The following is a 12,002-nucleotide window of genomic DNA, read 5'->3' on the forward strand; positions in this document are numbered from 1 at the left end:
GTCACCACACTAGCCAAAAAATAACTAGCGATTTTTTTTTGAGATTGACATAATGACATACCATTTTTGGAGGATGTCTGTCTTGAAAAATATAGCCTATTTTCCCAGATGGACTTCATAAGAGGACCACCCCATAATATAGGACCGAAGCCCCACCAACACATCACAAACCACAACATATATAAACGACACTTCAGTTTTTTAGTGTCCCATCTCTCTAGCCATAATATCCTAGTCTCTATGTATTGTCTCGGAGAATGATGGTTAAGTGATAAAGGATGTCAACCGTGGAACAAGCACACAAGATGGTGGATTTTTAATGGCTCCCAATAGTGGCTCAACTGAAGACAGAGTGTGCGACAGTGGGGCATCAACGGTGCCTAGACGAGGGATATAGATCTAGGACGCGAAAATGGAGACCCAATGACCGTCGTGTGAGGGCAATTGATCCTAGACATATTGGTGAATTCCCGACGATGGTGAGGCGGAGGGTTGTATATCCAAGGCCAATGGAAGTCTAGGATTGGCTTTGGTAATCGAGGGTGTGTCTTTGGTTCAGCTAAAGATTCCTGAAAATATGATTCTAGCTATGATCTATGAGAAAGCTGCTGCTGACGGTGGTGGGAAAGCTAAAATATGTTTGGTCGAAACAACAATCAACTATAAATTTTGTAAGAGCATGACAGATTGGTAACATGGATGGCAGAAATCTAAAAAATCTGGGTAAGAGGTGATTCTGAATTGAACTAGATGAATTTGTAGATTTTCAAGAATTTATTCTGATGTTGTACCTGTTGGTTGAGATTCCATATTTTCAGTAAATCTGGTTTAGGAAGCTGACCGTACACACCCTAAGTGACAACCTTAGGTTCACTAATGTGTTTCATTTGAGATGAAAAGGTAATCTTCAATCAACACTAGGTTGAGTAAAACATAAAAGCCATGGAGGAGAGATGGCTTATGCATGTGATATATGTGCTAATCTACTGAACATGACATAGTTCCATATGTCTAGGTGGAGAAGATCAAGGTGAGGTTTGGCTATGACGGACCGAGTGCCAAAGTGAAGGGCAATCTATATGTTTCAGTGTGATGGACTATTGAGGTGATGAAGCATGAGCTAAGGGTCTAGCGACTATTAACTGAGAGAATGGTGAAGAGCAAGCAATGCAATAATCGTTGGACTAATAAGGCCATGTAAAGATATGAAGTGGATCATATAATTCATGGTGATCAAGCCAATTGTTGATGATTAAGTGGGTTGATGGAGGAATACGAATGGACTTCATGATATGTGCAATGGTCAAGGTAACATTGTTGGATACATATATGGATGACCATGTTCATCAATTGATAAAGATAAAGGCTTGATGTTTATGTGACATCACTGACATGGACTGCAAATGCAGTGCATAAGGCAAAAGTATATTTGTAGGGTATTTCACTCATCAATCAAAAGTTGAGTAGAGAAGTGTTTGGTCGGGTTTATGATAGATAGACATACTATGAAGAGGGGCTTTCTTTGTTACGAACTAGTTATTTATTGCCACTCGTTGAAATCTAACTCCTGATGTATTTAGATCAGCTCATGTGAAAAGGATCAAGTCAAATACTTGTGAAGTGGTTTTGAAAATGTTAACCAAAGTAGATGTTGTCATGTTAGGCAACATTTGGGAGTTAGCCATTTGAAAAAAGCTTTTAATAGAGAGTTCTTGGTGGGATATTTATTTAGCCACCGGATGTGTAAACTAGCTACGGAGGTCACTAGAGAAAAGCCCTAACATTTTGTAACACCCTAGTTTTGAATTTGTAAACTCTATTTCATTTTATGTGTAATTATTTCATTCATGAGCAAGACAATAATTATTTTTTCCAAAATAATTATTTGCCAAAGTATGTGCTAAAACTTTGCCCATATGTTCATCTTACTATTTGGATTTGCTTGTTAGCTTGCATCATGTGTGTATGTGTACCTAGAGCTTCTCTCCATGTCACACACATAAATATAAAAGTATTACAAAAGATCATTAAAATGAAGAAGGAATATCTAGTTTATCTCTCCTCCATCATAGTTCTATATCTAGATCTAGAGCAACCAAAACACGAAAAGGAGTGCAAAAAAGAATGTGGGCATATATCAACCTCCTATGACGCCTCTTAAAAATCCAAAAGCAAAATTTCCCTTCGGAATTGTAGAACTCCAACCAGTCAAATGTAGTAATAGAACTCCATCCATGTACCAGTTTTCCAAGTATAAGAAAGAACTAAGAGACTGCATGATACAACCCTAAGCTCCTAGATCATTAATGTAGCTAAGAGACAATGTGTATGGAGAATCTTGTAGAGAACCCTCAAAAGACCCTTAAATGATACTAGTACAATGCACGTGCATTGCGACAACACACCATTCATATTTGATGGTATAGTGCAATATGCCACGCGAGGGTCCAATGGCAAACTAGTGTAATGGACCCTCCCCATAAAAAGAAATTTAAAATTAATGTGGAAATATGATCCACATATCAGTTATTAAACTATAGATATTGCACTTTATCTTAGCCAAAAGGTTAAGAAAGATATGAGTTTAAAAAGAGAACATGCCCTTTTATAGCTAGCTCGGTCTCTCGTCTCCTTCGGGTAGCGATGTGGTACTATTTAGGAGCGTTGTGCTATGTATGGCTTACTGTCATGTTGGGCTTGAGTGTTTCGTCCTGGTCTATCTAGGAGTTAACAAGTTAGTTATATTAGATAGAAGTATAAGAGCTTTTTTATAAAAGGGACGATGGTGGAAACCAGAAAAACTGGTGTTTTATAGGAGTACATATGTACATGACCTAAGAAAACCATCGTTACTGTTATCTTGGTTAATGGGCTAACCACCTCGATTAATGGATTCACATAGACATAACTCTTAATATAACTTGAGATAACAGTGCTACCACAAGGGTGGTATGGGACGCCCTTGGCTGACTAATTAGGAAAGCTAGTGGAGGACTACCTTACTCGAAAGGGGCAAGGGCGGTAGGGGAGTTGTCGGTTTAGGGAGGTTCTCGGGTTGATCATGTTGCGATGGCTTTTTAGACAAGGGTTTCCTATATCGCTCACCTCAGAAACCATAGTCGATTTTCTGAAGCTAGTGGAACTTTGTAAAGGCCTCGTAGTGCTACCCTTCCTCGTCTCCTCGGTAGAGATGAATGGGAAGTCACGATCCCTTAGCAAATGGGTAACACGACTTGTGGGTAAAGGGCGCAATCTCTGCAGAGTGTAAAACTGGTATATCATCTGTGCTCACAGTCAAGAGCGACTCAGGACTCTCACATGATTAACTTATGGAACTAAACTTAATCTGTCATATGCATTGCATTGTGGGTGTTATTATTAATTCTGATCTCTTATTTAATTGGGTTGATATCTACTTACACTTAGTAACTGCTAATAAAATTTTGACCAACTTTAAAAGCAATGCTCAGCTTTAACCATCTTCTTTAGTAAGCCTTACACTTCACATGAGCCCCACTTTAAGTGAGCTCATGCACATTATTCCCCATAACTTGTTGAGCGATGAACGTATGTGAGTTCACCCTTGTTGTACCCACATCCTCCCCCAGGTCAAGAACAAGTACCACAAGATGAGGAGCATGAAGGAGGTCGCGATGAGTTCGTGAGAGGTCTACGCCACCGTCTCCCAGTCAACTTTGGTTGCTGGATCGTTGTCTTCGTATGATGTAATTATTTAGCTATTTTGTACAGAACTCCTATTATATAGTAAAGATGTGAAATTCGTTTCTATACCATGAGTCATCATATGTGTGAGACTTGATCCTAGCACACATTTTATTCGCGCTCGGGTTTGCCCCCTTAAATCCGGGTGTAACATGGCCATACAGGACGAGCTAAACAACTACAAGACAAATGAAGTATGGAGTTTGGTGCCATGTCCTAAACAAAATGTTGTGGGAACCAAGTGGGTGTTCCGCAACAAACAAGACGAGTATGGGGTGGTGACAAGAAACAAGCCAAGACTTATGGCAAAAGGATATGCCCAAATCGCAGGTATGGATTTTTAGGAGACTTTTGCTCCTGTAGCTAGGCTTGAGTCTATTCGCATACTATTAGCCTATGCTGCTCACTATTCTTTTAAGCTCTATCAAATGGATGTGAAGAGTGCCTTCCTCAACTGGCCAATCAAGGAGGAGGTGTACGTGGAGCAACCCCCTAGCTTCTAGAATGATAAGTACCCCAAGAGCTCTATGAACTTAAGCAAGCCCCAAGATCATGGTATGAATGCCTTAGAAATTTTCTTATTTCTAATGCTTTCATGGTCGGCAAAGCTGATCCTACTCTTTTCACTAAGACTTGCCATGGTGATTTGTTTATATGCCAAATATATGTCGATGCCATGATATTTGGTTCTACTAATCAAAAGTCACGTGAGGAGTTTAGCAGGATGATGATGCAGAATTTCGAGATGTCCATGATGGGTGAGTTGACTTACTTCCTTGGATTTCAAGTGAAGCAACTTAAGGAAGGGACATTCATCCCTCAAATGAGGTACGCACAAGATGCCATAAAGAAGTTTGGGATGAAGGACACAAAGCTCACTAAGATGCTAATGGGAACTGACGGACATTTGGACCTCAATGTGGGTGGTAAGTCCGTAGATCAAAAGGTATACCGGTCTATGATAGGATCCTTGCATTATCTTTGTGCAAGTATACCTTGAAGGAAACGGTGACGCCTAAGAGGGGGTGAATTAGGACTTCTAAAAACTCTTTCTAAACTAGGCCACAAATGAATCCCTAGAACAAGACCTATGCAAATAATTAATCTAGAATGTGCAAACTAAGTTTTATCTACCATAAAGCCTAAGTTTCAATCCTAAAAAATCTAACTTGAAACACAAGATTGAAACTTAAATGCTTAATATAAATGCAGAAGGTAAAGAATAAGGTAGAGATGCAAACTCTCGTGGATGACGTCGGCATTTTTACCGAGGTATCCAAAACCACGCAAGGTTCTGACTAATCATCGTTAGTGCCCCTACACAAAGGGTAGCCCACGCGAGGGCCAAGCACCACGGTCGAGTAACTCCGTAGAGGGTCGTGGGCCTTCTCCACACGCAAGTGGTGCTCCGCTTCTGGCTCTTCTCGGACGCTCCCCGCCGTCTCCACTATCGAGCTTCCAGCCGAAATGTTGTGGACCTCGTTCCCTCCGGTACACGGTGCCGGCCGTGACACAAACACGGTTCTCACTGTCTCGCAAGATTCTCGCCCTACTCACTACAATTACAACGACTCGCGCAAGAGCCGAGGGGTTGTGTAGTTTTTCTAAACTCACTCAACTAACTAGGATTCACCTAGAGCAAGCGCTAATTCGGTCTAACTAACCTAAGCACTTCGCAAAGCACCTAAACTAATCATTGATATTCTATTAAGCACTTGGGTGTTTGAGCACTTGGAAATGTCTACAATATGCCTTGGTATGTTGCTTGGGCTCCCAGACCTTCAAATGGCCGGTTGGGTGGAGTATATATAGGTCCCAACTCAATTCTAGCCGTTGGAGAAAAGCTGCTGCTCTCTGCGGCACACCGGACAGTCCGGTGCCCCTGTCCGGTGCGCCTAGCCGTTGGATCTGACATAGCAGGTGACCGTTGGTGATGTAGGATTTTACACCGGAAAGTCCGGTGGCTTCTCTCCCCAGTGCCACCAGGAACTAGCCGTTGGGCTATAGTTCCCAGGTGCACCGGACAGTCCGCTAGTGGCAACACATTTCTTCCTTTCTTGGACTTTGCTTGATATTCTTTGATCTTCACTTGTGATCTTCATAATGTCTTCTTTTGAGGGTTGCTTTCCTCAATTCCTTAGTCCAAGTCACTTTTAGCATTTTGTGAACTACAAACATAAACACTAGCAAACACATTAGTCCACAAGCTATGTTGATCATCAAACACCAAAACCTTTTGAGCCAGAATGCCCGAGGTCCATTTTCCTTACAGACCTAATATTATTCTTTTTGTTTTCATATGTGCTAGCTTTCAATCCGATCCCAAGGGATGTCACCTTGTGGATGTTTAGTTCATAAGCCTTATATCAGGCTCTAGTATCCTAAGGGTTCTACCTTTGACTTGATTGGATATTCAGACTCCGACTATGATAGGTGCAAGGTTGATAGGATGAGCACTTTAGGGACTTGTCAATTACTGAGAAGGTCCCTAGTGTCTTGGAGCTCAAAGAAACAAACATTTGTTGCCATATCCACCACCGAGGCCGAGTATGTTGCCGCAAGTCAGTGTTGCGCACAACTACTTTGGATGAGGCAAACCCTTCGAACTTTGGCTACAATTTGAGCAAAGTCCCACTCCTATGTGATAAAGAGAGTGCATTCCGCTTGGTGGATAATCCCATTGAACACAGCCACACTAAGCACATAGACATCCGACATCACTTTCTGAGAGACCAGTAGCAAAGGGGAGATATCAATGTTTGCCATGTTAGCACCAATCACCAGCTAGCTAATATATTCACCAAGCCTTTAAATGAGAAAAGGTTTTGTAAGGTGCATAAGATTCATGGAACTTGGATTGATCTATAGCATATATGTATTTTTATGCCTTTGATCATGTTATTTTGAGCTTAATTGTCTTTATTGCTTATTTTGGTGCTCAAGTTGTAAAATGTCATCCCCGGACCTCACAAGTGCTTGTGTAAATAATGCATGTTTAGGGGGAGGATATGCTATAACTTAACCCTTTGAGACTAATATGTTTGCTTAAGTGATTTTGGTGTAGTCTCAAAGGTAGATTGAAAGGGAAATGGTGGACTTGGACAAAGGAAAAGGCTTCAATTGCATAACGAAATCAATGTACCTTGTTCAAGTTGCCCTTGGTTTTCATTGCCTTCTTGCTCTTAAATTCAAAAATTTGGTGAGGCAATGAGGTTCAAGGCCACTAGTTTCTCCATTTTTTTGCTTAATGCCAAAGGGGGAAATTAAGGCCAAAGCAACTAGATCAACCACCACTTGTATATTTCAAAACGTATTATGTTTGAACTTGTCTTTTTGATCAAAACCCTCTTAACAGCAAGAGGAGCTCTCTGATTGCAAAACTTCTCTCTTGTGGGGGAGAAACCTTTATTATGGGAAAAAGGGGAGCTTTTGGCTTCTTGATCAAAATTGTCTTGAAAAATGGTTTAATTTGCAAAACTAAAGTGTTTTGACATAGAAGTAAGAAAATGATTTTGTTTTGCGAAAATAAATCAAGTGGTGGCAAAACGATCCAAATATGCCAAATCCTATACTTATTCAATCGTTGTTTGACTTGACTTCTATATGTGGTTATGTCAGTACTTTTTAAGTTGCTTTTAGTGTGTTGGTATGAATCACCAAAAAGGGGGAGATTGAAAGGGAAATATGCCCTTGGGCCATTGCCAGTTGTTTTGGTGATTAAATGCTCAACCCATTACTATGAACTAACATTCCTCTTATGAGCATGAGCACAGGTGTTTAGAAAGCAAATTGAAGCAATCAAGTCCAAAAGACTGAGGAAAATAAGCAAAGCACTTTTGGGCTTGAAATTGGGCATATTGCAAACCTCTATGAATCAAAATGATAAAGGTATGTTTATAGCACTTAGTCATTTGTTTTACTTGCTAACGATGTTCATCTAAGTGCTAGGGAACTTTTCAAGTCGAACCAAAATGGATTGAAAACGTTTGGCTAAGTATGGCCAAATTTGGGACAGTTTTGGCCTCACCGGACAGACAACTAAGACACATTCGGGCGAATCGTGACTGTGCTCGAGCGAATCGGGATCACGACTCCCACCGAAGTTGGCCTCAGGTGAATTGGAACTGTGTCCCCCACCTAGGTAGGCCTCGGGCGAATCGGAACCACATATCCTGCCGAGGTTGGCCCGAGCAATTCAGAACTGAGTCTCCCACCCGGACTTGGCCTCGGGTGGGTCATGACTATGTCGGGCGATTGGTGTCAGGCGCTTGGCCTCGAGCGAGTCATGACTGCCTCAGGTGAGGAATGACTTACGTCCCTTGTGCCTTGTCCGGTATGCCATGCGATTGAAGGCACACAACGGTTGGCTCGATCGAAGAAGGATGCAGATCGCAGATAGGAAAGGATGATTGCTTCGCAAATGAAGAACCAACGGCTCCTAGGCTCCTTGGGGCTATAAAAGGGACCCCGAGGCACATGGAGCAGTTACTAAAAACAATTACAAGAGCATACAACAACTCTAAGACTTCATGATCATGCCTTGGTTCATTAGAGGAGATCTGAGCGCGTTTTAAGTTGAGACTGTTGGTTTTCATTCATGCGCTCTTTTCTTCACTTGTGTGTGTGATCTTGCTGCATTTGTGCTCTTGTGTGTGTTGATACTCCCTTGCTTACTCTTGTTCTTGATTGTGATCATACTATGTAAGGTGTGAGAGACTCCAACTTGTGGAGATTCCTCACAAATGGGAAGATACTATAAGGAAGACAAATGTGGTACTCAAGTTTGATCTCTAGGTCACTTGAGAGGGGTTGAGTGCAACCCTCTTCCATTGGGACGCCACAACGTGGAGGTAGGCCTCTGGCCGAACCATGCGATAAATCGTCATGTCTCATTGTCTACTTTATTTCATTGCGATTTTGTTCTTTTGAGCTCTCCACTTCACTTTCATTATCACTCTAGTTTCAATACACATCTAGTGAGAGCAATTAAGTGAAGAAATCCTCCTCCTATTCTCAATTAAACTTGGTTTTAGATTTCAATAACCCCATTTATAGACCAAGTTTGTTGTTTTTAGTTAAGTTTTTGTAGGATCACCTATTCACCCCCCTCTAGGTGCTCTCAGATTTACTACCTCTACGTACGCGAAATCATGGCATGAGGTAGACCGGTGGACATACTCCACGCTCGAACATAAAAATATTTAGTTTTGAGCGTAAAAATCCCCGAGGTTTGACCGTAAATATCGAGCCAATATAAGAGACATTATAAAAGCAGATGCATCTTATTCATGATAGTAAAAATCATAAAGTTTGAAAATAAATAGTTTTAAATTTAGTGACTCCTAACCAAACAGCCCCCTAAACCCTAAACCATAAATCAAGGGATTTGATTAGGAGAGTTGATTAGGGGATTTAATTAGGGGAGCTTATTAGGGAATTTGATTTTTTATGGTAGACATGGGCAAAATATATCAAGGGGTTTCTTTTTCACTGTGCATGCGAACAATATGGCATGTTGTACACTGGTGGACGCACTCCAGGTTTGAGCATAAAATTCTTTAGTTTTAGCGCAAAATTCGTCATTTTTGAAAGTAAATACGAAGCAACGTTGATAACCCTAACACATTGTATTCATGATCATAAAAATCCTTAAGTTTGAGCAAAAATAGTGTTAGATATAGCGTAAATGTTGATTCACTCCCAGCCAACAACCCACATGTAACACCCTGATTTTGGGGGTATAGACTTTATTTCTAATTATCACCCAAAATCGTGTGTTACTCTTCCTTTTCTCACTTTAGGCTTTCTCTCTCTAGATTCTTCCTCTCTTTTTCCTTTTAATTAGAAATAGCTTAAGCTAGTAGAGTTAGTTATTTATTGCCAAAACCTTATGAGTCATGACATGTTGCATCATGCTGAGCTTAAAATATTCTTTGAAGTGTTGCACATGTTTGAATTTATTTGAATTTGAAATCTAGTTTGAATTTGGATCTGAAAACCCTATAGAAAAGAAAAAAAGAAAAGGAATTAGAAAATCCAGAGAAAAAGAAAAGGGGAAAGCAGCCCAGCCGGCCCACTAAGCCCAGCCAGGCCGCGCGCCCGCGCCGCCTGACAGGCGGACCCCGCTTGTCAGCGGCAGTTCCCCTCGCGCGCGCCCTCCCTCTCTCGCTCGCTGCTCAGTGGACCCAACCTGTCGGCACCAGTTACTTCGCCCGCTCGCTCTCCCTCTCCCTCTCTGGTTCGCCAGTGCCGAGATGTTGCCCCCGCGCGTCCCCTTTCTCTCTGCGCCGTGGGCCTGGTTTGTCAGATCCGCCTTCCCCGCGCCCGCCGTGGACCAGCGCGTGGGCACTCGCACACGTCGCCGGATTTCTCGGCCACGACGCCCACCCACTCACCCAGCTCTCTTTTTAGAGCCCCGCCTGTGCCCCGCGCACACCCCTCGCCTCATTTCGCGCAGCTTCGCCCTCTCTCGCGCTCTGCCCACGCCGCCAGCCGCCTCCGGAGACCCGCGCCCGCGTTCTCGGCCATCCAGCTCGCCGGAGACCGCTCCAAGCCTCCCCAAGCTCCACCCGAGGTGAGACACCCGTCCCCGTGCCCAATTTCCCTTATTGCGCCCTATGTTCATCCAATTTCTCCTTCACCGGTGCTCGACCACGGCGGTCCGCCGTGCTCGCGCGGTGTCCGGCCGATTCAGCCCGGTCTAGTTCACCGGAGTAGTTCCCTGTGTCACCCATGTCTATGCTGAAGTTAGCTAAGGCCTTAGCGCACCTTAAGTCCCCTCCCCGTGGCCGGAATCGCTCACCGGAGTTTCTCCGACCCGCCCGAGGTCTTCTCACCGCCGTTCTACCCTCTCTGCCCGTGGATTCATGGCATCTTCCCTGCCATTGAGTTCGCCGTGGCGCCCTCTCCCTCTCTGCCCAACTCCGGCGACCCTAGAGCCACCCTAGCTCGCGCCAGCCTCAACGCCGGCGACTTCACCGCCGTGGAGAGGAGCGGCGCCGCCAGCAACCGTCCGTTTCCCCGGTCTGATCCCCTCCGTCTGATCCAGATCGAACGGCCCGGACCGCGGGATACCAGTTCGCGCTTGCATGCCTGACGCCCTGGCCCGCCTGTCAGCGCCACCCGCAGCCGCTCATCTGTCCCGGTCTGACTTTTCCCCGTCCAATTTTGATCGAACGGTTCGGACCCCTCGGACCCTCTCGGACCCCTTCGGACCCCCCCCTCGGACCTCTCTCCGTCAACTCTTGATCGAACGGCTCGGACCCCCTCGGACCCCTGTAGCCGTCTGTTTCCCCCTTGGCGCTGGGCCCGCTCGGTCAGCGTGCTCTCTCCCTTTGTCGCTGACACTCTCTGTCCCGCCTGTCAGCGCTCGCCCGCCCACGCGTGCGCGCCCTCGGTCGCAGATCTAATCTCGGCTGTCGGTTTCTGATCCAACAGTTAGATTCACCCGATACCCCTTCGTGTGGCTGTTTTGCTTAAGAAACCCCCTGGTTTTAGGAGATCAACCCGCCGTCCCTGGTTTTCACGCGCAGACCCCGGAAATCTTGCAGATTTAGCTCTGGACTTTTAAATAATCACAGAATTAACCCTAATTTCATATTTTGAATTCCCAATCTTGTTTATTTCATAACTTTTGCATATGAACTCCAAATTTAGTGATTCAAATCACAAAATGTTCATAGAATTATTCTCTGTTTAAATAAAATAGGTTCACTCACTGTCTGCACACTCTAATTTTTAGAATTGAAAATGAATTAATGTAGATGTATGTTTTATTTATTTAATAAAATAAATAAAAGGAGAACCTTAGAGATTTTAACTTGTTTGAGCTTGTGAGATTAATAATATATATTGCATAAGTTCATCTCTGTTCTAAATTGTAGGTCACAATAAAATATGTTGAACTATGTTTTGGTACTTGTCAGTAACACTTAGAGGAATAATAATCAACTTCCAAAATGAAGTTAAGTTATGTTGTAGTTCATGTTATACTTTGAATCCATTATGCCTCATGTAGTATTGTGTCATTTAAGATGTGTTCCAATGATTGTAAATGTTTGATGTGCTGTTCATTTATACTTTTCCAAATGTATTGAATGTATGCTCGTTTTACTTAGACAACGAGTAGTTCGAAGTTCCTGAGTGTGTTGTTGGAGACCTCCCTAAACAACAGCCTGGTGAAGGCAAGTGGCCTCAGACATACTATGTCCTACTTTACTTTATAATTCACTGTCCCGCATTACATTATTGAAACTTAAGGATTGACTAGTCTGTATTTA

At 43.2% G+C, this 12,002-nt stretch overlaps 1 pseudogene; it reads right to left on the reverse strand.

Moving 5' to 3' along the window:
• Positions 1 to 2,408: 2,408 nt before the first annotated feature.
• On the reverse strand, positions 2,409 to 2,580 carry LOC111590228 (uncharacterized; annotated as a pseudogene).
• Positions 2,581 to 12,002: the final 9,422 nt, after the last annotated feature.

The sequence above is a fragment of the Zea mays genome, chromosome 9, assembly GCF_902167145.1.
Source record: "Zea mays cultivar B73 chromosome 9, Zm-B73-REFERENCE-NAM-5.0, whole genome shotgun sequence".
Classification (NCBI taxonomy): domain Eukaryota; kingdom Viridiplantae; phylum Streptophyta; class Magnoliopsida; order Poales; family Poaceae; genus Zea; species Zea mays.